We start from the raw sequence: 27,462 nt of genomic DNA on the forward strand, positions 1-27,462 counted from the left end.
TTTGAGTAGCCCTCAGCCAGTGACTGACGGGAGTTGGCAGATAAATACCCCAATTCCCTCAGTCCTCAGGTGTGATAACCAGAGGCACGTGTGTTCCACATTGTCCCCAGAGGTCCCCAGTGGAATGAGGCTCTAGCAGCCACTGTAGTAGTTTGCATGTGAACACTCCTTGCACTGGCTGCCTTTCCTCCTGCTCAGCTCCCAGGGCTTCCTGTAGCCACCTCCCAAATGAACAACTTGCTTGGAATTCTCATCTCAGGACATTCTCTCCTCAGTCAGATTCAAACTTCCTGAATCTGTGATCATTTTCATAGTGGCTGTGAATTTCTCTTATTTAAAGCAAAAGAAGCCACAAATAGTGGCTGCATACAAATACGAAGAAGAAGGAACGTCTCAAATCTCGAACTTTCTAGCTGTTTTAATTCAAATATCCAGCCAAAGTCCCAAGGTCTCCTTATTTGAACTAGTTTACTCAACCCACGTATAGACATTGAAATCCCTGCCAACCCAGTTTGCATGACAATTTCAGGTCTGTGTACACTCCATAACTTAACTCCCCTGTAAAATTTCCACAGGGAAATCAATGTCTGCCTGTATATTTATTTGTTTGTTTTTTGAAGTCAGGTGGGCTGTGTCTGTTTATTAAGTTGGTCTAGCTTGCATATATATTGCAGATAAAGACAAATCAGGATACTACTCAGAATGCTTTCTCTTTAGATATTTTCTTGTTTCTTAATATTTCTATGATTGGGAGGGAAACAGAGAGGAGAGACAAAAGAGGAGAAATATGTCATTTATAGTTTAGAAAAGCAGATAGTTTTACCTTCAGAAGGAACCTATTATATAAGAAGGACAATATGGTTTCTTTCCTTAGAGAAAGAAAGAAAGAAAGAAAGAAAGAAAGAAAGAAAGAAAGAAAGAAAGAAAGAAAGAAAGAAAGAAAGAAAGAAAAAGAAGAAAGAAAGAAAGAAAGAAAGAAAGAAAGAAAGAAAGAAAGAAAAGAAGGAAGGAAGGAGGAAGGAGGAAGGAAGGAAAGGAAGGAAGGAAGGAGGAGGGAGGACGGAAGGAAGGAAGGAAGGAAGGAAAAGAAAGAAGGAAGGAAAGAAAGAAGGAAGGAAGAAAGAAAGAAGAAAGTATCTGCCCTATTTTTCAAATAATAGGAATGGAATGGAATAGTAGAGAAAGGATATAGGGTTGAACTGTACACTCAAAACAGAGTGACAGATTCCCACAATGTGAGATTATTAAAAGCAGTCTTCAGGATGGGGCCAGTCATGCCACCAGGAAAATGCCTGCTGCTCCCCTATTCCAGAGTGAGAGACTGGAATAGAGATTGTCAAATCCTCCAGAATTATATTCAATAAATACATATTAAATATGCCCCTTTGAGCTAGATACTATGCTAACAAAGAAAACAAAGATTATATTTTTACTCAAGAAACACATAACCTGGTAGGGAAAATAAATCAAATGTATGTGCAAATAAATGTATGAAAATAAGATGGGACGAATTTTATAAAAATAAAAACAAAGAAATATGTATGTTATATCAAGAGAGCAGAGTTGAAAGGCTTAACCCACCTGGAGAGGTTAGGAAAGTTTTTCTAGACAGTCTCTCCTGGGATAGGTTTTGGAGGATGAAAGGAATTGGCAAAGTGGTGAAGGTAGGGAAGGGCATTTCAGGATGAGGGAACAGCATGCACCAAAGAGCAGTCAATGCTAGAGTTATATCAAGATGGCTGACAAACAACAAGCTCCAGCATGCAAGTTGTGCACACAAATCTAAAAATGACAAGATAGATAGTGTTTTAGAAGATCTATAACACTATTGGAAAATAAGATGTAAAATCTCAGTGGACCTGATAATTTGAGGAATCCTAATAAGATGGAAGGCCAATAAAACTGGATGAAATGGGGACAACCACCCAAAGCAAAGGCAGAAAATGTATGTTGTAAAGCTGAAACCGAGCTCATTTTCAGGTTCCAAGCTCTGAGACAGCTGACAGGGGGGATCAAGGAAGTCCTAGGGCCACCCAAGGTATAGTAGTTTGGGAAACTGAGTAAGAGCAGTCCCACCCTTAGTGGTCCTTCTAGTGTTTCACAGCAGCCAGCACTCAGAGGTAGGAGCAGTGAGGTCTCAGCTCAAAATATGGGTAAAGCCTGGGGAGCTGCCAATGAACAGGAGGGGCCCAACACTCCCCATCCTCAGGGCAGCTCTGGCCCACAATCTGGCCAGCAGGATGTCTCACCCACTCCTCTCTAGCAGTGGAAGAAGATGGGGCAGAGAAGGCGCATTAAAACATGGGCTAGTAGGGAATTTCAAACATGAGAAAAACATACAACCAAGACTCATCTAACATTTAAGGTTAAACACTAGGGTAAATGTGAAACCCCCATAAAAAAATAAAAAATAAAACCTCCAGGGAAATGTGTTGACTCTATAACACTGGGGTACTATCTTAATAAAAAGTCTCAGTATTGTCTAAAGGGGTGAAGTTGGGGAAAGACACTGATGGGGATTTGGATGTTGGCATTAGTCATGGTGTGGTCTACACAAAAACTGGTCAGAATTTGTAAACTAGATGAGTTGCAAAAAGTAACTCTGGTAGGGAAAAAATAATATATATGCGCAAATTAACGTGTTAAAATAGGATGGAATGACACAATAACGTTACAAGTAAAAATGATGTGCCCATGATCTTATCGTGAGCACATGCGCCTGAATAAGATGGGATCAAACAATTTTAGTGTTTGTGTTGTGAAACATGACATGGCACAGTTAGTCCATTTTTTGAGAATCATGGTAGTTTGGGGCTTATTTCTCACAAGAGAGACACCAAACTCAGCAGAGAGAATCTATAATTAAAATCTGGTTCATTTCCAAGAAGTAAAATTAAAATCCTCATAGGACAAGTGAGGAGGTTGCTTCTGTGACACAAGAAGGGGTTGTTATGGAAAAGAACCATAGAATCCTTTGAAATAAGAATCCAGTTCTTGAAACAGTGGATGGGCTGAATCAAAGAATAAATGCAAACACACACACACACATTAATGAGTCAGAAGCAAGAATGAGGGAGGAACAAAGGAACAAATGGAAGGAATAAAAGAAAGTTTAAATGTGGAAAATGGATCAAAAGATGCAAATTCCTTTAAGGAGGAGATGCAAAGAAAAGAACAGATGTTGTGGAAGGCACAGGTAGATAAAGAAATAGTGCAAGAAGTTCTTCCAGAACTAAAAAAGACCAAAAAAAAAAAAAAAACAACAAAACAACCCCAGGATGTTTCAGTTTCATGAGCATGAAACATAAGGAAAGAAAACAGAGAAACACCTACACTTTGAGTGAAATTGGGGGACACTAAGAGTGAAGTGTAATTCATAAAATCTCCCAGAAAGAAAAACAGACTGCCTACAGAGAGAGCAATGAACTGAAGATATTGTAGTGATTACTTCCAAGTTCTATAATTCTGTACCTACCAGGCACTATAATTCAAGAGCTGGACCAGGAATCAACCCATCTGAGAGAAAGAGAAAAAAACAAGGAGAAAAATCTGTTTACTGTTTAAAAATAACAACCCAGAATTAAAATCCTGCAGTAGCTCTGTCCCATAGAAATATATATAATGTGGGCCACATCTGGAATTTTAAATTTTCTAGTACCCACATTAAAAAAAGGAAAATAAATTTTAACAACACATGTTATTTAAACTAATATATCCAAAATATCACCACTTCAACATGTAATCAATATTAAAAGATACTGATGAGATATTTTACATGTTTTTTGTCTAAGTCTTTAAAATATGGCATATATTTTACACTTATAGCACCTCTCCATTCAGACTAGGCATATTTCAAGTGCTCACATGTGGCCAGTGGCTACTGTACCAGTCAGCAGTTCTAGATGATCTCACTGTGGTAGGAGGCATGGAAAGGAGAGGGAAGGAAAATGAACTCTTATTTGGGAGGGAAAATTAATTCTAGAAATTAATAAAAATAAAACTATAATACATTTATACACAGTATAAATATTTATAAAAGTAATCACTAAAGAATAGAAATAAAATGTATAATTTCCAAAACATTGCACAAAATGTAAAACAAAGGAAAGTTGACAAATCCAATAAGAACCTTCATGCACACAACAAGCATTGTAAAAAGGAAATTTAAAAGTGAGATAGCATGAATATGTTCAAATAAATTAGTAAGCACAACTAATGAGAAAGAATGAGATTCACTTGTTGAAAGACGAAATGCTCGGTTTGGATTAAAAAAAAAAAAACCACAACACCAAACATCTGGCTATGTCCTATTTAAGATACACTCATATTTGAAACAAAGAGAAATGTTAAAAAAAAAAAAAGAAAGAAAAAATGTGCAAAACAAATGCTAACCAAAAAAATCAGGTATGCTAATGCCAAACAAATAGAATTCACACAAAAAGCTTTAAGAGCAATATTGCAACATTTATCAATCAAAAGATAAATGCATCAAGAAGACATATTATTTATGAAACTTTATAGGCTCAAATAATGTAAAACAAAAACTATGAAGAATAAAAAGAAATTTATAATCTTAAAAATATAGGTAAGAGATTTTAACACATTTTTCTTGGAATTCAACATATCAAATATGCAGAAATAAGTACAAATAAAGATTTGAATAATGCAGTTAATATACCTGATCTAAAAACTATGTATTACTCTTTCTCACCCAAAAGCAGAAAATGCACATTTCTTTTTCTTAATCAAACTATAAATTATGAAAATCTCTAAACCTACATAAAATCGCAATGTGCCGGGCCTGCTAAGTCCACCCTCCATCCAGTTGTTTCTCTCTCCCTCTGCACACTGTTAGGGGATCTTCATGGGCCAAGGAGGGCTCCTTTGCCCTCAGGAATCTGCATGAACCTGCCCATGGGGAGACCCAGCAAAGGACCACAGTGCGGAGGAGAGTGAGGTCAGGGTCTTTCCCCAATACCTTGATGGTCAGCTCCTGCCAAGCTGCCTTCTCACAGAGCTCTCTACAACTTGACCTCCAAACTGCCCCTCATCTCTCCCCTGCAAATCTATGGGTGTTGCCATTTCTTTTTTGAGCAACCCTAATTAATGCCATCAGCATTTTGCTGTTCTTGATTTATCTGCTTCTAACCCCAATACACATACTCTTTTATTTGGGGAGAGAGGCTGTTTTAAGGAAAATTCCAGGTATTTTCACTCCAACATGTTAATGCACTTCTCAAAAAAGGGAAACTTTTAACATTGTCACCATGCTATGTGATTCTTAATAAAATATAAACTAAATATTTTTTAAATAATAAAATAGAGATGTCGTCCAAATGGCGGCGTGAGGTGAGCCTCTGTAAATTTTCCCTGGAATTTACAACTTATCGAACAACTATAACTCCACAGCGGACTCCCTGCACAGCAGACAGGAAAGACGAAGAGGCCCACTACTAAATTCACCTAAAGGTGGGCAAATCTCACGAGTGGGAGAGGAGGGAAGGGAGAAGTGCAGAGACTGAGCCTCGGGGGCGCAGGACGCAGGACGCAGACCTAGCTCAGTGCTCCGAGCTCACTGCATTCTGGAACTATCGCAGCTGCAGGACAGGGAAGAACTCGGATTGTTAGGGCTCTGTTTATGGCCCACAGGGCGGAGGGGACAGCATATAACACAGCTGAACCCAATGCTCACGGCAGAGACCTCAGAGAAAAGACAGGGAAAAAGGCTGAAAAGAGTGGTTTAAGCCCTCACTGCCAAGCACAGAATGGAAGCCTTAGGTACTGAGACTAGCCGCCACCTCCCTACCCTCCCAGAGCTCGCCCCGCCCCCACCTGCCCAGTGCTAGAAGTGGGACAGTAGCAGTGTCAGATCAAAAGAACAGAATATTTGCAGTTCTGAGAACTGTGGTCAGCAGACACAGATTCACAGCCCAACTAGTTCTGGCAAAGGAGAGGGAGCAGTGGAAGCAGGACCGGCTGTGGTGATGGTCGCTGCCATTGCTCTGGGCCATCTCTCAGAACTCACCCTGCCCCTGGCCCCACCTATCTGGGTGGATCCCTGCAGGAGTAAACAGAACTGCTGAAACATACGGGCTCTGAATCTGGTGCAGGAAGAGCTTTGGAACTTCAAAAGCTCTATGCATACCCACATGGACACTGCACCCTGTGACCCAGGCAAACTATTAACAGAGGAGAAGCCCATCTCCCAGGGAATTCCCCCATTGTGTGAGAAGCTGGAATAGTGCAGAGAAAAGATAGCACTACCGGGTGAGAGAGAAAAAAAGGCTGCATTCGGAGAGAAAATAAAACATTCTACCCACAAGTACTGGAAAATAATAGAAAGACCTCTTCCTATCAATCTGTTGCAGAAGCCACTACTGTAGATGTCTAGGAAGAGAAATAATAAATCAGTAATTGCCATGAATAGGCAAGGCAATAAGACAGTTCAGAAAGAAAGTGAAAAGTCTCCAGAAAAGGAATTTAAAGATATGGAAATATGTGACTTAAATGACAGAGAATTCAAGATTGCAGTTCTGAAAAAACTCAACGAGATGCAAGAAAACACAGAAAGGCAGTTTAATGAACTCAGAAACACAATCAAAACAACATGCACATTTTACGAAAGAGATTGAAATTTTAAAAAAGAACCAAATAGAATTTCTGGAGATTAAGAACTCAATAGAAGAAATTAAGAATGAAATAGCCAACTTAGGTAGTAGAGTTTACCAGATGGAGGAAAGAATCAGTGACATCGAAGATAGAAACCTGGAAATGACACGGATGGAAGAAGAAAGAGACTTGAGGCTTAAAAGAAATGAAAGAACTCTACAAGAACTTTCTGACTCCATCAGAAAGAGCAATATAAGAATAATGGGCATACCAGAAGGAGAAGAAAGAGAGAAGGGAACAGAGAATATATTCAAACAAATTGTCAATGAGAACGTCCCAGACTTGTGGACAGAACTGGATCCTTGAATCCAAGAAGCAAATAGAACACCTAATTACCTCAATCCCAACAGGCCTTCTACAAGGCACATTGTATTGAAGGTGTCTAAAATCAACAACAAAGAAAGAATCCTCAAGACAGCCAGGGAAAAGAAAATGGTAACCTACAAAGGAAAGCCCATTAGACTATCATCAGATATTTCAGCAGAAACTCTACAAGCCAGGAGGGAGTGGAACCAAATATTCAAACTATTGAAAGAGAGAAATTATGAGCTAAGAATAATATTCCCTTTATTTCCTTTATCCAATCTTTATTTTTTTTACTTTATTATCCAATCTTTATTAAAGGATATCTAAAGATATCCTTTAGATATGAAGGAGGAAAAAAGACCTTTCCAGACATACAGAAGCTGAGGGAATTTTCTAATACACGACCTGCACTACAAGAAATACTAAAGGAGGCTACTCGACCACCATCTACAGGGACAATTTGTGGCAACTAAAACATAAAAAGGGGGAGGGTAAAGTCCTGAACCGGAATATGGGAGTGGAGAAAGTAAGCATGCTGAAGAAAATGGAATACTCTAAGTATCAAACTTTCTTTTACATAAACTTAAGGGTAACCACTCAAAAAAAATTCAGAACTGAAATATATACTGTAATAAAAGAAGAAACAGAGAGAAACATCATAGACTACCACCACACAGAAATAATAGACAACAACAAAAAGGCAAAGAAACCACGGAGACATGGCCTTACCAGAAGACTAATGAAAGAATGACAGGAAATCCTCACATATCAATAATCACCATAAATGTAAATGGACTGAACTCCCAATAAAAAGGCACAGAGTGCAGATTGGATCAAAAAACTAAACCCAGCCATATGCTGTCTACAAGAGACACATCTCAGCTACAAGGACAAGCATAGACTCAAAGTAAAAGGGTGGAAATTGACACTCCAAGCAAATGGTATCCAGAAAAAATCAGGTGTAGCTATACTGATCTCAGATGAAACCGACTTCAGGGTGAAAAAGGTAACAAGAAACAAAGATGGACATTTCATAATGGTAAAGGGGACTATACAACGAGAAGACATAACAGTCATCAATATTTATGCCTCCAATCAGGGAGCACCGAAATATACCAAGCAACTACAAACAGAACTAAAGGGAGAAATTGACCAAAACACAATTATACTAGGGGACTTAAATACATCATTCACAGCTATGGAAAGATCATCCAAACAGAAAATAAATAATGAAATAGCAGCCCTAAATAACACATTAGATGAAATGGACATAATTGACATATACAGAGCACTTCGTCCTAAAACATCAGACTACACGTTTTTTTCTAGTGTACATGGAACATTCTCAAGAATTGACCATATATTGGGACATAAAATCAGCATCAGCAAATTGAAGAAGATTGAAATAATACCAAGCATATTCTCTGATCACAAGGCTTTGAAATTGGATATCAACTGCAAAAAGAAAGCAGGAAAAAACATAAATACATGGAGATTAAACAACATACTTTTAAAGAACGACTGGGTCAAAGAAGAAATTAGAGAAGAGATCAAAAGATACATAGAAACAAATGACAATGAAAATACATCCTACCAAAATTTTTGGGATGCAGCGTAAGCAGTTTTAAGAGGGAAATTTATATCATTACAGGCCTATCTCAAGAAACAAGAAAAATCCCAAATAAATAACTTCATGTTACACCTTAAAGAACTAGAAAAAGAAGAACAATTGAAACCCAAGGTCAGGAGAAGAAAGGAAATAACAAAAATCAGAGCAGAACTAAATGAAATAGAGAACAAAAAGACAATAGAAAAATTAATGTGACAAAGATCTGGTTCTTTGAAAAGATTAACAAAATTGATAAGTACTTGCCTAGACTCACTAAGATAAAAAGAGAGAAGACACTAATTAACAAAATCAGAAATGAAAAAGGGGAAGTTATGTGGTATGGGGACACCACAGAAATACAAAGGATCATCTAAGAATACTATGAAGGACTATATGCCACCAAATTCAATAACCTAGAAGAAATGGACAAGTTCTTGGAAGCATACAGCCTTCCTAGGCTGAACCATGAAGAAGTGGAAAATCTAAACAGACCGATCACCAGTAATTAAATTGAATCAGTCATCCAAAACCTTCCCAAAAGCAAAAGTCCTGGACCAGATGGATTCATTAGTGAATTCTACCAAACCTTCAGAGGATCTAATACCAATCCTGCTCAAACTCTTCCAAAAAATTGAAGAAGAAACAGTACTCCCTAACTCATTTTATGAGCCAACATTACCCTGATACCAAAACCTGGTAAGGACAACACAAAAAAAGAAAACTACAGACCAATATCTGTGATGCATACAGATGCAATAATCCTAAACAAAATTCTAGCAAATCGAATACAACAATGCATTAAAAAGATCATTCATCACGAACAAGTGGGGTTCATCCCCAGGGCACAAGCATGGTTCAACATCTGCAAATCCATCAACGTGATACATCACATAAACAAAATAAAGGACACAAATCATATGATTATATCAGTTGATGCAGAAAGAGCTTTTGACAAGATACAACATCCATTTATGATTAAAACACTTAATAAAATAGGTATAGAAGGAAAACACCTTAACATAATAAAGGCGATATATGACAAACCCTCAGCTAATCTCATAATTAATGGTGAAAAACTGAAGCCTTTGCTCTACGTTCAGGAACACGACAGGGCTGTCCCCTATCACCTCTGCTTTTCAACATAGTGTTGGAAGTCCTTGCCAGAGCAATCAGGCAAGAAAAAGAACTAAAAGGCATCCAAATTGGGAATAAAGAAGTTAAATCATCACATTTTGCAGATGACGTAAAGCTATATATAGAAAACCCTAAAGACTCCACCAAAAAGGTACTAGAAACAATCAACGAATACAGTAAAGTTGCTGGCTACAAAATCAACGTACAAAAGTCCATTGTTTTCCTATATACTAACAATGAAATCTCAGAAAAAGAAATACAAAAAAAAAATTCCTTTTGCAATTGCAGCAAAAAGAATAAAACACCTAGGAATAAACTTAACCAAGGATGTGAAAGACCTACATGCTGAAATCTATATGACATTTTTAAAAGAAATTGAAGACACAAAGAAATGGAAAGACATTCTGTGCTCATGGATTGGAAGAATCAACATAGTTAAAATGGCCATATTACCCAAAGCAATATACGGATTTAATGCAATCCCCATCAAAACGCCAATGGTATTTTTTAAAGAAATAGAACAAAAAATCATCAGATCTGTTTGGAACCACAAAAGACCCTGAATAGCCAAAGCAACCTTAAGAAAAAAGAACAATAGTGGAGGTATCATACTCCCTCACTTTAGCTTGTACTACAGGGCTACAATAATCAAAATAGCATGGTATTAGCAGAAAAACAGACACATAGACCAATGGAATAGAATTCAGAACCCAGAAATAAAACCACGTAAATATGGACAGATAATTTTTGACAAAGAAGCAAAAAACATACAATGGAGAAAAGACAGCCTCTTCAATAAGTGGTGCTGGAAGAATTGAATAGCCACGTGCAAAAGAAGGAAACTGGACTGCTATCTGTCACCATGTACCAAAATTAATTCAAAATGGATTAAAGACTTAAGCATAAGACCTGACACAATAAACTGCATGGAAGAAAACATAGGTACTAAACTTATGGACCTTGGGTTCAAAGAGCATTTTATGAATTTGACTCCAAAGGCAAGGGAAGTAAAAGCTAAAATAAACGAATGGGACTATATGAAACTTAAAAGCTTCTGCACAGCAAAAGACACCATCGACAAAATAAAGAGGCAACCAACTGAATGGGAGAAGATGTTTGCAAACAGTGCCTCCGATAAGGGGCTAATATCCGAAATATACAAGGAACTCATGAAACTCAACAACAAAAAAACAAACAACCCATTTGAAAAATGGGCAGAGGACCTGAAGAGACATTTCTCCAAAGAGGACATACAAATGTCAAATAGACATATGAAAAAATGCTCAACATCACTAATCATCAGAGAAATGTAAATAAAAGCCACAATGAGATATCACCTCACCCCAGTCAGAATGGCTATCATCAACAAGACAAATAGCAACAAGTGTTGGAGAGGCTGTGGAGAAAAAGGAACCCTCATACACTGTTGGTGGGAATGCAGACTGGTGCAGTCGTTATGGAAGGCAGTGTGGAGGTTCCTCAAAAAACACGAATATAATTACCATATGACCCAGCAATCCCTCTCCTGGGTATCTACCCAAAAAATCTGAAAACATTTATACATAATGACACATGTGCTCCAATGTTCATTGCCAAGACATGCAAACAACCAAAATGTCCTTCAATAGATGAATGGATAAAAAAATTGTGGTATATATACACAGTGGAGTACTATTCGGTGGTAAGAAAAGATGATATAGGACCATTTGTGACAACATGGATGGATCTTGAGAGTACAATGCTAAGCAAAATAAGCCAGACAGAAAAAACAGAGAACCATATGATTTCACTGATATGTGGCATATAAACCAAAAACAACAAAAGAATAAGACAAACAAATGAGAAACAAAAACTCTTAGACACAGACAATAGTTTAGTGGTTACCAGAGGGTAAGGGGAGTGGGGGGTGGGAGATGAGGGTCAAGAGGATCAAATATATGTTGATGGAAGGAGAACTGACTCTGGGTGGTGAACACACAATGGGATTTATAGATGATGTCATACAGAATTGTACACCTGAAATCTATTTAATTTTACTAACAATTTCATCCCAATAAATTTTTTTAAAAAGCTCAAAAAATAATTTGACAAAGAATGAAAGCCTTTTTTGATTGTAAAATGAAAACTTAAAAAATAAATAAATAAATAATAAAACAAAAATATTTCCTTGATAACATCTAATATCTAGACTACTTTTAAGTTTCTGTAATTATTCAAATATGACACTTTACAGTTTATTTGCTTAAATCAGGATTTCTAAAAGTTTATTAATTGTACATACTTGTTAAATCTCTTAAATCTCTTTTCATCTGAAACCATCCCCTTTTTTCCTATGCTAATGTCTTGTTGAAGTCACTGGTCCTAGACAGTGTCACATTCTCTATTTACCTGATTGTACCCTCCTGGTGTCCTTTAACCTGATCCTTCATCCCCTATACAGCTCATTGACTGGGGACTGAATACAAAAAACTCATTAAATATATTCCTTTAGAAAAACTTTTGTAAGCATACTTCACACATTTTTCTGTGTATTTCATCCCAAAATTTATATAATATCCACTGTGACACATTCATGGATCGTAATATTGATCCGTGTGTTCAAGTGAGAGTTTACATTTGGAGGTGTGGGAGGCTCTTGTTGCTTTTATATTTTATGCATTTTTTAAGAAAGAAAAAGGATACACTTTGCCACATCAACATTTGAAACTTTATAATGACATGTATCCCCCCGAAATAAAATTAAGACAAATGACATGCAGGGAGAAAATATTTTTAAAATATAGAACAAACTATCTGAGACATAAATAACTGCAAAGAAAGAAGTAAACACAAGTAATGACTAGCAACTAAAAATAATGAAAACAACTAATAGAAAAGTAAGCAAAGAATGCCAACAAGATACGTGTAGAAAAGGAAAAAATGATTGTCAATAAAAGTATGGAAAGGGCTCAATTTCAGTAATAATCAGGGAGAAAATTAAAATTCGAAGATACTTTTTTAACCCTATCATATTGGTAAATCTTACTAGTTTGATTTATTCAACAAATATTTTTATATTCCAAACCTATCCAAGACCTAATTCTAGGTGTAGCTGAGAAAGTAGGGGTCCTATCTTTGAGCAATTTGCACTACTGAGCAGGTAGTAGTCAATAAATAAGTAAACAAATATGAGAACAACTTAACTTCAGATAATGATATCGCTACAAATAAATAAACAGCATCACGTAGTAGACTGGGGAGGGGAGTTAGATGACCTGTAAAGGAAAGTCTTCACAGGATAATAGGTGGGTCACTAAGATGTTGCTGGCCATGTAGTATTTGGAGATGAGATGGTGCTGAGGTGGGAAGAGGTGGGCAGAAGTTTCCAGAGTGAAGAGCTGGGCAAAGATCCAAAGACCAGAACAAGTCTGCCATTTTGGAGGAGTAAGGGACCAGTGTGTCCAGAGCACCGTGGATGGTGCAATGTCTGCCATATTACAGCATGTCAGAATTTACATAATACATCCATTTGTCAAGAGCGCTGTAAGAGACTCAATAGTGAGACCTAAATCTTAGGTCAAGGGAATGGTAGAGAGTACAGTTTTCAGAGAAACAAATAAGGTGGAACATAGAAAGCCATGTTAACTGGTTGGATGGTGGGAGAGGAGGACAGGAAGGTGAGTAAAGTCCATGAGGACTCCCAGATTTTTGATCTGAATAAAAGTGTTAAAGGGGTATCATTCAATGAATAAAAATGTTAAGGAAGATGGAGAACAAATGTCTTTCTCCCTATGAAGCTGTAAATTCCTTAAGGATTGAGCTCAGGTTGACATGGTGTTCAATATGTGACCCAGAGCTAGTCCCACAGAAGGTGAGTTGAAATAACAGATTAAAACAACAATGGTCACAATAAAAACATCGAAACCATTGGATCATATCCTGATAATAAATTTTATTAACTTGCTCCAATATTCCCATTTGCTACTTGAGAAAAAGAAATTTGATTTATTGAAGGTGAAATAGAAGATGGGGAAATGAGTAGGGTAGAATTATTTTATTTTTGTTCATAATCAATGGTTATAAAAGTAAGGACAGATTTACAGACAACTGTTTGGGGGTGTTTAGGATGATGAATATAGGGTTAGGCAGGCTGCTGGGTCAGAAGGTGAAAGAGGCTTCCTTTACAGAAAAGCCATCCTCAGCACTGGCTTGAAGACACAAATATATCTACAAGGAATATGTACTGGGCATGTTTGAGCACACAGGTATTCAAACAATATTACTGAATTGAATACAGGTATATATTCATGTCCATTCTTTTTTAAGGAAACTAGAAGAATAATTTTAATGAACTGATACATTTTGTTTTTTACAATTCTTATCCAAAACTTCTATCTGGGGAACTATTCAATTTCATTTTGTTCTAATAAGTGGATGAATGAAGCTCAGATTAACTGTCATTTCCCTCTAATTATTATTCATTACAGATTTCTGAGAAAAATTTCAAAAGGCCATGCTTACACAATGTTGAATGCCAACTTTAGAAATTATTAATTCAGCAAATCCAAATAAACTTCCAATCAAGAAGAACTGAAGTGAATTCATAATATGTCTAAATATTGACCTTTGTTCTTCAACTTTTGGGTGTTTCAATAGCAAGATAAGGAAATATCAACCAGGGATTAAAATCCCAATGTTGTGACCATTACACATTGTGACGTGTGATGGTACAGATGGATATGGAAATAGTGAGCACAAATTAATCTGCCTTATCAAATCCTTCCTCTCATATCTCAGCTGGAGGAATTTCAGTTTTAATATCTATCAACAATGAATATTCTTTCCCTCTTTGTACTAAAGGAACATTTATTATATAATACTCTGTTTCACTCTAATGTGTATTCTGACTACACTAAATATAAGATGTTACAACTCTTACTGACATACCACATAACCCAGAGTGTCACACAATCCCTGAGAAAGAGTCAACCAGATACTGAAACACTGCAAGTGTGGTTTTCTTTTATGACTAGAAAGGATGTCTGAAAGGTATTATATAATTCACTGAATTTACATTCCTACGCTCTACACCTCCTGGGTATGAAATGATTTATACATGTTTTATTCTAAGATCAGATATACCAGAATCACTTGAATTGCCCATTTGTTTTCTAAAGGACTTTCCAGCTCCTAAAATAAGCTGCTCTTCCTTTGCTTCTCTGATATTTATAGGTTATTTATAGCACTTCCCAAACTTGTTTGCTTGCTTAAACCCAGAATCTCATGTGACCAGTACATTTTTTTTCTGTAATTAATACCTTACAAATCCTGTGCATTCTGTGTGAAGTACACTTTTACCAACATAAATGAGATCTAATTAAGGAGCAGCCATGTCTTTATTAAGCATGGTTGACGCAAAGAAAAGGTCATCATTTTACTCATTTTGCTTTCTGAAATGTAAGAACCTATCACTAATAATTGATCCATCAATAGGTAGACACAAATTCCTTACAAGGGTGTCACTGCAAGTTTGCTGATGCTCATGACTGAATCTATCTCCTGAGACAAGGCAAAGATAAAAAAAAAAGGGGGAATCATTTTCTAAAGAAAGGAAATAAGTGGACAGAAACACTCCAGCATGGTCAAATCTGCCTTCTTGTCACAGTAATAAAGACATAAGAGAAAGAACAAGTTAATAGGAATAACAATATTAAAAATAAATTATTCAGAATAATGCATTTTTGGGCAATCTCATCCAACTCTCACTTTAAAGGTGATAGAACTGAGAATAAGAGCAACCAAAACTGGCAACTGATATTCCTGAGACTAGAACCCAAGCACCCTGATTTCTAGCCCAATGTTATACCCATGCAAAGATCCTTCTTCCATTATAGTTTGGGCAAAGCTGACCCTGGTTCAAAGAGAAAGGTTTGATATCAACATAAAGCAATGAACCTGACTTCAAGAGCAGTCAAGGGTCAATAAGGGGAATAAATGATTCTAAGGCTTACAAGATTTGGCCAAGAGTAAATTGGAGGGAATTTTCCTCAGCCATGGATAGGAGTGTGTTCTTGCCATCTGTGGCAGCATGGATAGACCTGGATGGTGTTGTGCTGGGTGGAGTATATCAGACCAAGACAGATGCAATGAGATTTTTCTTATATGTGGAATCTAAGAACAAAATAAACAAACAAAACAGAAACAAACTCAAAAAAAAAAAAACAATAGTGAATTGGAGGGGAGTGAGGTTATCTGAGCCGAAGCAAGTTTGTACCACAAGGCAGTGAATATCCTGAGTGGCAACTAAGTCTCCATAATGCCACCAGGCTGATAGATCATCTAATGATTTTTTCCAAATAATTGGGCTATATAAAAATGTCCCACTTTTTATAGTCAGACTTTGATTGCGCAATCTCACTTCTGGAAATTGAACCTAGAGAGATAAATGAGAAAACATCCATACATAAAGATGCTCACTGAATCACTCTAACAGTGAAAAACTCTAAGCAACCTAAATGTTAACCGGGAGGAAATTAGTTAAATAAATGTTGGCAACTTTATGGCATTTTGTTATGGCATTTTTTAAATATAATTTTTTTTTCAGTTACAGTTGACATAGACATACAATAATATATTAATTTTAGGTATATAAAAAAGTCTCATTTTTCATTAATTCTTTAGTACCTGCCTATACATTTCTTTTATGCAAAAGAATTTATTCTGCACTTGGAATTAAGACTCCAAATTCCAATGGCAGGTAGATTGTTTAGATAGATATTGATCTAGGTGCTCCTCGACTGTTGCTATGAAGGCAGTTGGAAAATGCACACTCTTTGTTATACAAAGCAATACTTGTAGTTTTAGAACTGCTTACAACGCCAGTGGTAGGTTGAAAGGGTTTTTTGGATAAATCTGATGATTTTGTCAAAGAAAGTTCTTCACCTTTGTATGATAGAAAGTATGTCAAGATGTTTGCACCTCCCAGGCAGCACATATAAACCATGAAAACATTGTAAAGAGAAGTTGCAGAAGAAATAACGATGTAATAGAGGCAGGTAGCTTGATTTGTATCAGGTCAAAGACACTGCTGCTATCCCACCCACCTAGACCCTTACCGACTCACTGAACTGCCCCTCCACTCCCAACTGCCGATCCCTGCATCCCTTTGCTTGAAAACTTTGTCTGGTTGCTGGAGTCAACTCTTCCCAAAGATGCTACTGGCTGGAATTGCTGAGGAATTAATGCCCTGGGAGCAGCCCTTGACCACTCACTGAGAAAGGAAGTGGATAAATACCCGAGCCCTCTAGTCCTTGGTTGGAGTTAACTCTGGGACAGATTTCTACACTGGCTGGTAGAGATCCCCAGCAGGATTAAGTTTTCAAGTCAGTAGTGACTGGCTTGATGTCACGCCCTTTACAAAATGTCTCCCCCTCTCACTTCCCCCACTCCCTGACCAGTGTTTCCTGGAATCACCCCCTAAATAAACTACTTGTACTTGAATCCTTGATTTTGGTCTGCTTCTCAGGGAACACAAGTCAGACAATATGACTTGACCCACATCTCCTCTTAGATTCATTCCCCTTGAGTAGGGTTAGTAGCAAGGGGTGCGCACCATGAGGGCCTGAGTTCTTCCTGAGTGCTCTCTCACTCATGAGTTTTCTGAGTTCCAGTTGGGTGAATGTGATCCACTTCTGCATCCCTTCCCACTTGGCATATCTGCTGCCAGGATCAGAGAGTATTGGGGTAAACGTGACATTTTCCTCATGCTCAGCAAAACAGGAAGTTCATTAAATTTGGTATAAATCTTTGCCTTTAAGTGCCAGTTGGTGATTTATTTTCTCCTTCTGTTTAGATTTTTTAGAGCATAGGTGCCAACCTCTGGAATCCAATCCAAAACCCCAAGCGTAGTCCTGTTGATAAGTCAACAAAAGCCCTGTTTGCACAACGCAAGCTAAATGCAAATCCCTTATCCTTGAGAGCGAGTCTAATGATCATTTTTCAATGTTATGAAAGGTGCCATGTCAAAGCATCTCACTAATTCTCACCTGGGCTTCTAAAAAACATCTTCTGGCTGCCTTCCTTGAAAGAAAATCCACAGATAAATAAAACCTCTAAAGGAACACCATGGCGGCAAACACATCTGAGGGGAGAGAAAATTGCTTCAGGATGCAATTGGCGGGTATATTCCACTCTTATCACTACATTGCATTTGGAACTGCAGCACAGTTCCTTAGTATGTGCTTCTTCATCTACTAAGGGGTTTTAACATGGTTCTTACATGGGATCTTAGAGAAACCTACATAGCATTGCTAAGACATTGTTAACTTCCACTTGTTATTACTGCGATTTGGGCCTGTGACTGAATCCATGTGATCCTCTGTTTCCTTAATTTAGGATTGCGAAAAGGATTAAAGACATTCATCTGTTTGTTCATTCATCCAAGAAATATTTATTGAGCTTCTACTCTGTGCCAGAATTGGGCTAAACTTGGGAATATACAGGTGAACCAAAGCATTTTGGCCAACAAAAAGAAGGTGAGTGGTTATGAAGCAGTGAAAACAAAGAGACGGAGAAAAGAATGAGGTTGACAACGTTGGCATGCGCCAAGCCACGCCAGGCCTCCAAGCCTGGGATAAGGGGGTTTGGTCTTTATACAAATAGCTTCTGGAAACCATGAAAGGGAAACCGTTAAGCAAGGGAATGAGTGGCATGGGAATAAATTAGGGAGCAAGAAGAGAATGGATGAGGTAAGAAATAATAACATAAGGCACCTAGATCAGTGTGGCACAGGGTAGGATTCAACAAATATAAGCTCTTTCCTCTCTGCTTTACTCTCTATCCCTCAGAAGCAAGAGTTATCATCCTGCCTTTAACCACCTTCTCTAAGGCAATATTACCTGGTAACTGTTAAGTTGTCACCTAACTCCATGATCCAATTATACACATAGGGGCAAAGATCATTTATTCTTGGCAGGAGGAAATTGGGAATTAAATTTTATGAGCTAACGTAGAAAAGCCTTCTGTTTGACAAGAATCATCATAAAATTGTTACACATTTCATATTAATGCATACAAGTATAGAAAAGCACAAAAGACGTTATGGGATTTGGAAATCATATTATATGATCAAAGACAGTGCAAATGATTGGGCAAGAGTGAAAGAAATACGCCTGCATAAATATAAGGTATGTGTCCCTGAAAAGTCCTTGACAAGTTGGTTAAATCCTTTTTTGGTAAATAGAATAAGTATCTGAAAGTGCAAGGGCAGTTATTAGGTATAGGTATTGTTCATGAGCTTTTAGTTATAAGACTTAGCATGGAAAATGTTGGCATGTATAGATTGGTAAAGATAAAGGCATTTAAACGACTGACTGACTGAACAAAGATATTTCTGTTGAACACATATCATTAAAATATACAACAGATGGACAAAGACAGTAGTATGTCACCATTAAAGAACTTCAAGGATACCAGAAGACTGAATAATAATGGTGCTTTAAAAACAAAAATTTTAAAGGCTCCCAGAGGCTTTTGTTTGCTATATTTAGATCGAGAAAAACAAGGAAATGATAAGCCCATTACTGGGTATAAACTTAATAATCTATCAAGAAGAATAGTCTTACAATTGGGTTTATGAAAGAGAGAATCATAATCCTAAATTGATGGAATGCTAAGAAATTATCCAGAGTTTGAAATGGGAACGAAAGAACTGGCAGATGAAATAACAGAGCTATTTTTGATAATTAAAAAAAAAAAAACTATCATGAGAACTGTCAGAAGGCTAGAGAGAAGTAAAAGTAAATGTTGCCATATATTTAAAAGACTTATTAGGCTGTATTCTAGAAATAATAAGCAAAGGAATTTGTGTTTGATTTCTAGAAAAAATTCTAGAAATGATTTCTGAGCTCTTAATAAGAGGTCAGTATCAGGAGCCAAACTATGTTCACTAGAAACAAGAACTTCCCCATGGCTGTTAATTTCTCATTGTGTTACCAAAGAAGGAGATCAAGACCACAAGAGAGTCACTGGATTTACTGCCGGGAGACATGGACAACTTACTAAAAGAGTATTGTGCCAGGTACCTCCAAATGGAAAAGGTTCACTGCAGATGTAAAATAAGGATAAATTCCTCATTGCATTCAATCACATTCAGGCACTCCATCTGCTTTGGATTCAGGTTTTCAGCTGGATTTTATTTGAGTGTGGGTGGTCAAATCTACGAATAAAGTTCTTCATGCAAATTAGATAATGCATAGTAAGAAGTTGCTAACCTGTCAACTATGAGACAAATGCCATTTCATACCATTATTCTTATTAAAATTTAATGCTATCTTTTCTAATAAGTGAACAATGTTACCATGATTTTCTGGATAAAGGTAAAGCTTAGTGACTTGTAGAAAAGCAATTGTGTTTGGAATTAGCTAAGTAATAATCATCTTATTAGTGCTATACTGATACTGCCAGGAGAATGAAGTTAAATTTCTATGATGAACATTGAGGAAAGCACCCATCCCTTTTGCAAGAGTTTTAGCTTGGCCAGGAAACTAGATAGCTTTGCTTTGACAGGGATGGTGGAGGCTGCATTCTTGTCCATGAGCTCCATTCCAACATGGCCCCGGGGAAGCTGTGCACAGCGGAGCCCTTCCATCATCTGCACTATATGTACACTTGGCCAGGCTGTGTAAACTTTGACATGTGGGTGTCAATCTTTCTCATATTTGCAGATGGCTTTATCAGAGCGTGATTAGTTTCCAGAACAAATTTGAGCAAAAGAAAACATTACCTACAGTATGTAAGCCAACAGACCAGCTAGTTTTCAGATTTGTCTATTTACATGGGCACTGGATGTTTTGCTAAGGCTCTCTAAAACTGATGGTAATTGAACAGTGCCAGTGTGTTAGTGGAAGCTGATGAGTTGTAAAGGTTTTATAAACAACCAGGGTGGATTTGGCCACAGCCTTTCTAGTAATGTTTGTTAATCTCCCTGAGCAAGTGTGCACCTAACACAATGTAAATACTCCAGAATTTGGAGGTGTCAATAGTGTAACTTTTACTGTTTGTAAAATCATTCTTTGATATCATCAGTAAGTTTACTGAATGTCCCATGGCCAAATATAATAAAACCTTAAGTAAGCGCTTGCAGAGAAATAAGGGAAAACATGTGTTTTATTTTTACCCCACTGCATGTTTGTTAAAGGATCACCATAGACAGATAAATACAATGGTGGCTGTGCCTGTGTGTAGATTTCTGTTTGGCTTCCAGCAAAGACTAGTTTTATTTCACTCAGAGAAAGAGAAGTATCTGTTTAAAATTATTAGATGGCTTACTGTAGAACTTCCAGGGAACATCTTTATGGGCTACAAATTATCAACATCTAAGGCAAAGTTTCTTTAAGATTTATGTCAATTAAAATTGCGAGTGTGGGTTTAGGCAATAATAGCCGTGTTCAGGTATAGAAATTCCTGTGCATACATCTGTTTGTAGGAGTGGCTGTGATTTCAAATGATGTCAAATGTCTGATGAAACCAATTATTTCTGGGCACACTTGGGAACCACTAGAGGGCCTACCCATTTGCAAGAGTTTTCTGGAGAAGGAGGAAAAATCCTTCTGAATGTCACAGAAAAATTTTTGCAAGTTTTCCCGTGTGTGTGTGTGTGTGTGTGTGTGTGTGTGTGTGTGTAACCTTAGTGACCATTCCCCCACCCAAAGCACACCCTCCCCGTTGTTGATATGCATAGAAACTTTGGGAATCTGCAGTGGGTGCATAAAACAAGACCACAGCCCTCAGGGTTAATAACCAGTCCCTTTGCCTGCTGTATTGATGGACGGCAGATGAAATGAAGCTGCACTGACATTTTAAAAAGGAATTTGTGAACCACAGATATGAGCATGACTGGTGCAGCGTAGCAGCACATAAAATCAATACAAATAACCCAAACCTTAATACCTTGATCCGGAGAAGAGTCTAGCTTTATCAGACACTGGGAGGGGAGTAGCCCAAGGCCACCTGCGTGGTGCATGCTATTGACTTGCTGCTCCCAGAGGCATTAAGCCAAGCACAATTAGGAGACTTCTTTTTTTTTTTTTTTTTCTTTTTTTGAGGCATTTCTTTCCTCAGAATTTTCTGGGGACATGTGTGCCAGAATAAAAAAAAAAAAAAATCTTTGTAAAGCATCCTTCCAGCAGCATTGATTTTTTTATGTTGTTATTGCAAAAACTAAGACTTATGTTTTGTTTTTCTCTCCACATTTTACAAGTTGTCTCTGTTTTTCAGTGTGTTAAAATAGTCTGAAGACGTACACTGCTTTTCTCTCTGTGTGTGGTTTCTAAAGGCTGGGCAGGCGCCTTCCATTTTGTGAGCTCATAATTATACTCTCATTGTTCTCTGTGGGAAGGAATCATCTTTTCTGCTTCGTGGCATAAAACTCTAAGTTTGTGCAGTTAGCCATAACAATCAATGGGAGCTAAGACCCAGCATTATATAGGGGTGGGACGCTATTGATTGCAATATTAAAATTTTCCTCTTTGCATAATTACATTTAAAAGAATGGTCTAAAAATAACCCTATAACCAATTTCCTTTGGAAAGGGTATTTTTGAAGAATATCTGTTCTATTTTCTTGTTTTACTTCCTCTTGATATGTGATGGCGAAGAGTGACTTCATTTTTCAAAACTGTGAGAACTCAGAGTTAACAATGTTTTAGATTTTACAAGGTATATACAATGAGCACATGAAATACGAGGGGGAGCACAATTTTTTCAAGCACATTTTTTTAGCGATTTTTCTTGTGTGCAGCCCTTGTTAGGTTTTATTTGGAAGGAAATAGAAGGCCCAGTAAGCACTAGATATACCAGTGTGTAGACTATTCTTAATGTCGGGGTGGAAAACTGACCATCTTCTGAAATCACTCAGTCTCCTTTTTCTAGCTAGAAGTATTATTAACTAAGCAACCTCATTTATGATAAGCAAAGACTTGGCTTACCAAAATAGAGCAGTCTTTAAGTAGCAGGGGGCTACATCTCTCACAAAACAGAAAAATTAAAACTACGAGAATTTATTTTCTCAGTCACATTATTCAATGCTTGGAGGTAAAGCCAACAACTGGTCTTGCGAGGCCTGTGTGAATAGGAGAAGAGGATGAACTCTTCTCTATTATTAATTATTTACTTTTTTAAAGGATAACCCTCTGCCTTATAATTATACAATGTGGGATGTGTGGGCACAAGCGGCTTCTGTCTGTAACACTGTCTTGATGAACTGTGAGGAGATGGAAGACAAATGGTCCAAATACTTGATAATGGCTTGTCCTTAGGGCCAAGTACACCCCAGTCCTGGCCTGAATTGGACTTTCTCCCTTGCCCTCATCTGCCCCAGACAAGCCAGGTGCGAAAGTCCTAAAGCTGAAAGATCTCAGGGTTCTGAAACCTGCTGGGTCCTGTGCAAATGCATGTGTGAACTCGGGGCCCTGCAAGGTGAAAGTCACAGCCACATGGAGTGGCATTTGTTAATGTGTGTACAGAGTAACTCTGTTTGTTTGTAGGTCCTTAGTAGACGGGTGTCTAATGTTGACTTTTTGAGGCTAAAATTGTTTGAATTTTCTATCCCAACTCTAAGCCACCTTACAGACGGCTCTTTTTTTCCCATGCTGTTTGTACATTCATTATCTTTTAAAATGTCTTGAAGTAGTAAACAATTCGACAATTCTTCCTCCTTCCACCCAGTGTCAAGAAGAATGGGGTTCCAGACCGCCAAGGGCAGTGTCAGATGCTGTCGCATGCAGATTGCCCTGGTAGTAAATATTTGGAGCTTTGGGGCAATTATTCCCACACATTGTACAGTCTTATAAATCCTTAGTTAAAGGCAAATCAGATATTTAGAGAAAAACACATGGCCCAAGACAGGTTTATAAGACTGCATTTTTACTAATATAATCTACACAGACTCTGATTTTTTTGGTTAATAAATTGTTATGAAGGAAGAAATGGATAAGATTAGAAATAGAGCCTCTCTGTATGTTTATGAATGTGCATGTGCATGTGTGTTTTCTGTAACTTCAACAAATTCCTAAAAGTCACACTGCATTTTTCTTTAGTTCAAGTAAAGGGGTTCGTTATTTTCTACTTAGGAGAAAGATAAAATCATTTCATTTCAGCCACCTTATTTCCAATCTTCGTGCATGAAGAAATGAAAGCACATCTCTATTCCTTTCACTTAGGATGGGGGTCGGAAAGGCACAGGGACAGGGGTGTATATCCATCTGGCTCCTTGACATTCTTCCAGGGAGAATTCCCCTTTGTTCCTACAGGCAAGCGAGTTAAAGAAGGCTTGTAATGACTACACTGTCAGGTTAATTTAAATGCAGGGCCGTCCCGGCCTGTCAGCTTAAGGAGCATCCGTCTCTTTCTGGGCTCTTGCGGAGGCTCCTGAGAGCCCCTTATTGTGTCAGTTAAAAAGCCAGGCGCTTTTCGGCCTATTTTTGTGTAGAGGCAGTCTAGAACAGGTCCTGGCGCATTTCAGCCTTGGTTTTGTACATGAGTGTGTGTCTTTCCTTGGGGGTTATAGGTTAGAAACTACACTGGCTTGACTTTTATACTATCTTGACAGAAAAATGCTTACGGCAAAGAAGTAGTTGCTCTGTGGAGGATGTCAAATGCCCAGTAGTGAATGGAGTAGGGTCCGCATGGCCTAGGATGAGAGACATTAGAGCACAGGAGTGAGGTATATGTGGCAACCTGAATAGCACCCAGCACTATCTCCAGGTGAAGGTGGAAATCGAAACCATTGCTAAGTATGAGAATGATCCTTTTTGGGGGCTAACGTGAGTTTTCAGGAGGCAGAGCACTGCATTATAACAAGGGCTGTGTGTGATCACCCTTGTCAGGCCTCAGCTAGAGTTTATGGTATTCAAAGTGAGAGCCATATCTGGACAAGGACTTTGAGGTCCAGGACTTGGTGTTGGAAGAACTAGGTTCAAATCCCCATCTTCAAATATCTGAGCAAGGACTTGGCAAGTTGCTTGGGTTCTATGAATATCCTCCTTTAAACATCCTAGGAGTAATCTCCTACTTTGTCAGGCTGTAGTGACCGTCTGCGAGCTAATGGGTAGAAAAGCAAATGATAAATTGCCAAGTTTGTGAAAAAATATAATGGTTTGATATTCAAGAAAGAAGAAGACATCATAAGTTATAAACGTCTAACCACATATACCAAAAACTAATATAATATTGAATGGCAACTATTATCGAAAAAAAAATTTTAGGAAAAGAAAGAAAACTGGCTATCAAATGTGTTACCTATGATTGGAAGGCATTGGAAGGAAAGTGCTTGGTCAAGGGAAGGAACAAGGTAAAAAGTATGCAAGCCATTTTTTCTCAGAAGTGTTATCAAGGCTCATTTAGGGAGTCTCTGACTAAAAAGTCAGAGACGCTGTCTGACGAGAAGAAACTGATGGCACTTGCTGCGGTTTGCAAATAGGCAAGTCTCTAAGTCTAGCGAAGGATCATGGGAAAGACCACCTTTCACCCATACCTCATAAGTAATATTGGAAATTAGTGTCAATCTGGCAGGTTGGGTTCTCTGGGAAGCAGACACTCAGAGGGAGTTAAGTGTGCAAAGTGTTTAATTAGGGGAGAACAATGTAAAAGGAGAAGGGGAGGAAGCAAGTGGAGGGTCAGTGCAGACCACAATGCAGACCTGGCCAAGTCTACACCCTTTAAAAGAATTGCACAGTAAGCAGATGTTGCTAAACCTTTGTTCCTCTGTCTTGCTCTGTCATTGGCCAGGGGCCACCACAGAAGAGCTCAAAAGCTGAGGTGTGCCTGGAGGCTGTCAGCTAACTCCGTCCTCATACCTGGGAGAGTCCTTACTTACAGGGGAAATGAGTGGTGTATGTCTGCTGCACTGACAGACACCCCTGGTCCATCCTCACCCCTTAAGGCTCACAGAAGTCAACACTTTGGAAAAAAACTTCTGCGGAGGACTTGATCCCTTTGCTGTTTTCACTGTCCTATGTATAAAGATGTGCATAATCAAATATTTGTTTTAAGAGTTGGATTAGATATATCTGACGAACTCTTGAAAAAACTGTCTTGCTTCTTTTTGTAACACATGAGAATTGTATAATCTATTTTGAGAGTTTCCCTTTTTGTACTCACTGTCAGGAGCCTGACAACTCCAGGGAATTTTAGCCTACATTTTTGATAGAGTATCCATGATTTTTGAACTTTCATTTAATGTTTTTATTCACTGTATTTTATATTTAGTCTTCATAAATGCTTTTCTGGAAGTGTGGAAATATACAATATAAATATAGATATGGATATAGATATCTATTGTTCCAGTGAATCATCCAGCTAATTCTGTTTTATTTTGGACACATATTCTGATCTAGTCAATTCTGCTTTTTGTTTTGCTTTCCTGATCCCCTCTTTCCTTTACACACATTTTGTCAGGCTGGGTCTGCCTCTGCATCTGCACCATCAATCTATGAAGCTTACTTCAACTCAGATGTATCACCAGACAGAAACAAAAAGCCCTTCTTGGCATATTCTCTCTGCAGTTTCTCTCTGAGTCATCACAGCACAGAGCTCTGCACAGAGACGTGGCTTCTCATTTGGGTCCCACCCTTTATGAGCTGACCCTCAGGGGAGCCACTGAGCTGAGATTTCTCCGTATCTCTGCTTTACCTGCATAATTAACACCAGTTTGGACGAGGCATGCGTATTGGCTTCAATTACAAGAGGGAGCACCTTTCACTTTTAATCGATTACCTCACTCTGGAAAGAATGGCACACACTGTTGCTACCTACACTTTGAACTGCAGTGATCACCGAGGTTAATATCAGGTAGTGTCTCTCAGACTCTTGAACACAGGTCTTGAACATTAAATCTCTATCTCATACCCCAAGGAAATCAAAAGCCCTCTGATACATCCATACATTCGTGAAGGGCATATGTTCTTAAGGGCAACTCTGCCTCCAGGTTCCAGCTCCAAGCTTTTTCTTTGTTTCTAAATTTTATCCCAATCTGGTGACATGTCCCTCTTTGTCTACCAGGTCTGACAATTAAGTTCGCAAACTTGTTGCGAAATGTTGCTAACATTTTTATTTTTTATATCAGAGGGATTATTTATTATGAATTTGTACCAACTGGACAAATAGTTAACCAACTTTACTATGTGGAAGTGTTGAAATAGGCTGCATGAGAAACTTAGACGACCTGAACTTTTCACCAACAATTCACGGCTCTTGCGTCACAACAATGCACCAGCTCACAGGGCACTGTCTGTGAGAGAGTTTTTAGCCAGTAAACAAGTAACTGTATTGGAACACTCTCCCTACTCACCTGATCGGGTCCCAATGACTTCTTTCTTTACCCAAAGATAAAGGAAATATGAAAGGAAGACATTTTGATGACATTCAGCACTTCAAGGGTAATATAATGACAGCTCTGATGGCCATTCTAGAAAAAAGAGTTCCGAAATTGCTTTGAAGGGTGAACTAGGCCCTGGCTTCGGTGCACAGCTTCCCAAAGGGAGTACTTCGAAGGTGACTGTACTGATATTCAGCAATGAGGTATGTAGCACTTTTTCTAGGATGAGTTCGCGAACTTAATTGTCCACTTTTAAAATCCACTGACATAAAGCACTTGATAATGAATTAGATGTCAATGAATATCTGAGCATCTAATGGGGGGAGGGCAGTCATATTGTGCCCAACACTAAGCAAATTAAAGTGATATTTTAGCCATTGATCTTATAGTAT

Source organism: Rhinolophus ferrumequinum, chromosome 23 (assembly GCF_004115265.2).
Source record: "Rhinolophus ferrumequinum isolate MPI-CBG mRhiFer1 chromosome 23, mRhiFer1_v1.p, whole genome shotgun sequence".
NCBI lineage: Eukaryota > Metazoa > Chordata > Mammalia > Chiroptera > Rhinolophidae > Rhinolophus > Rhinolophus ferrumequinum.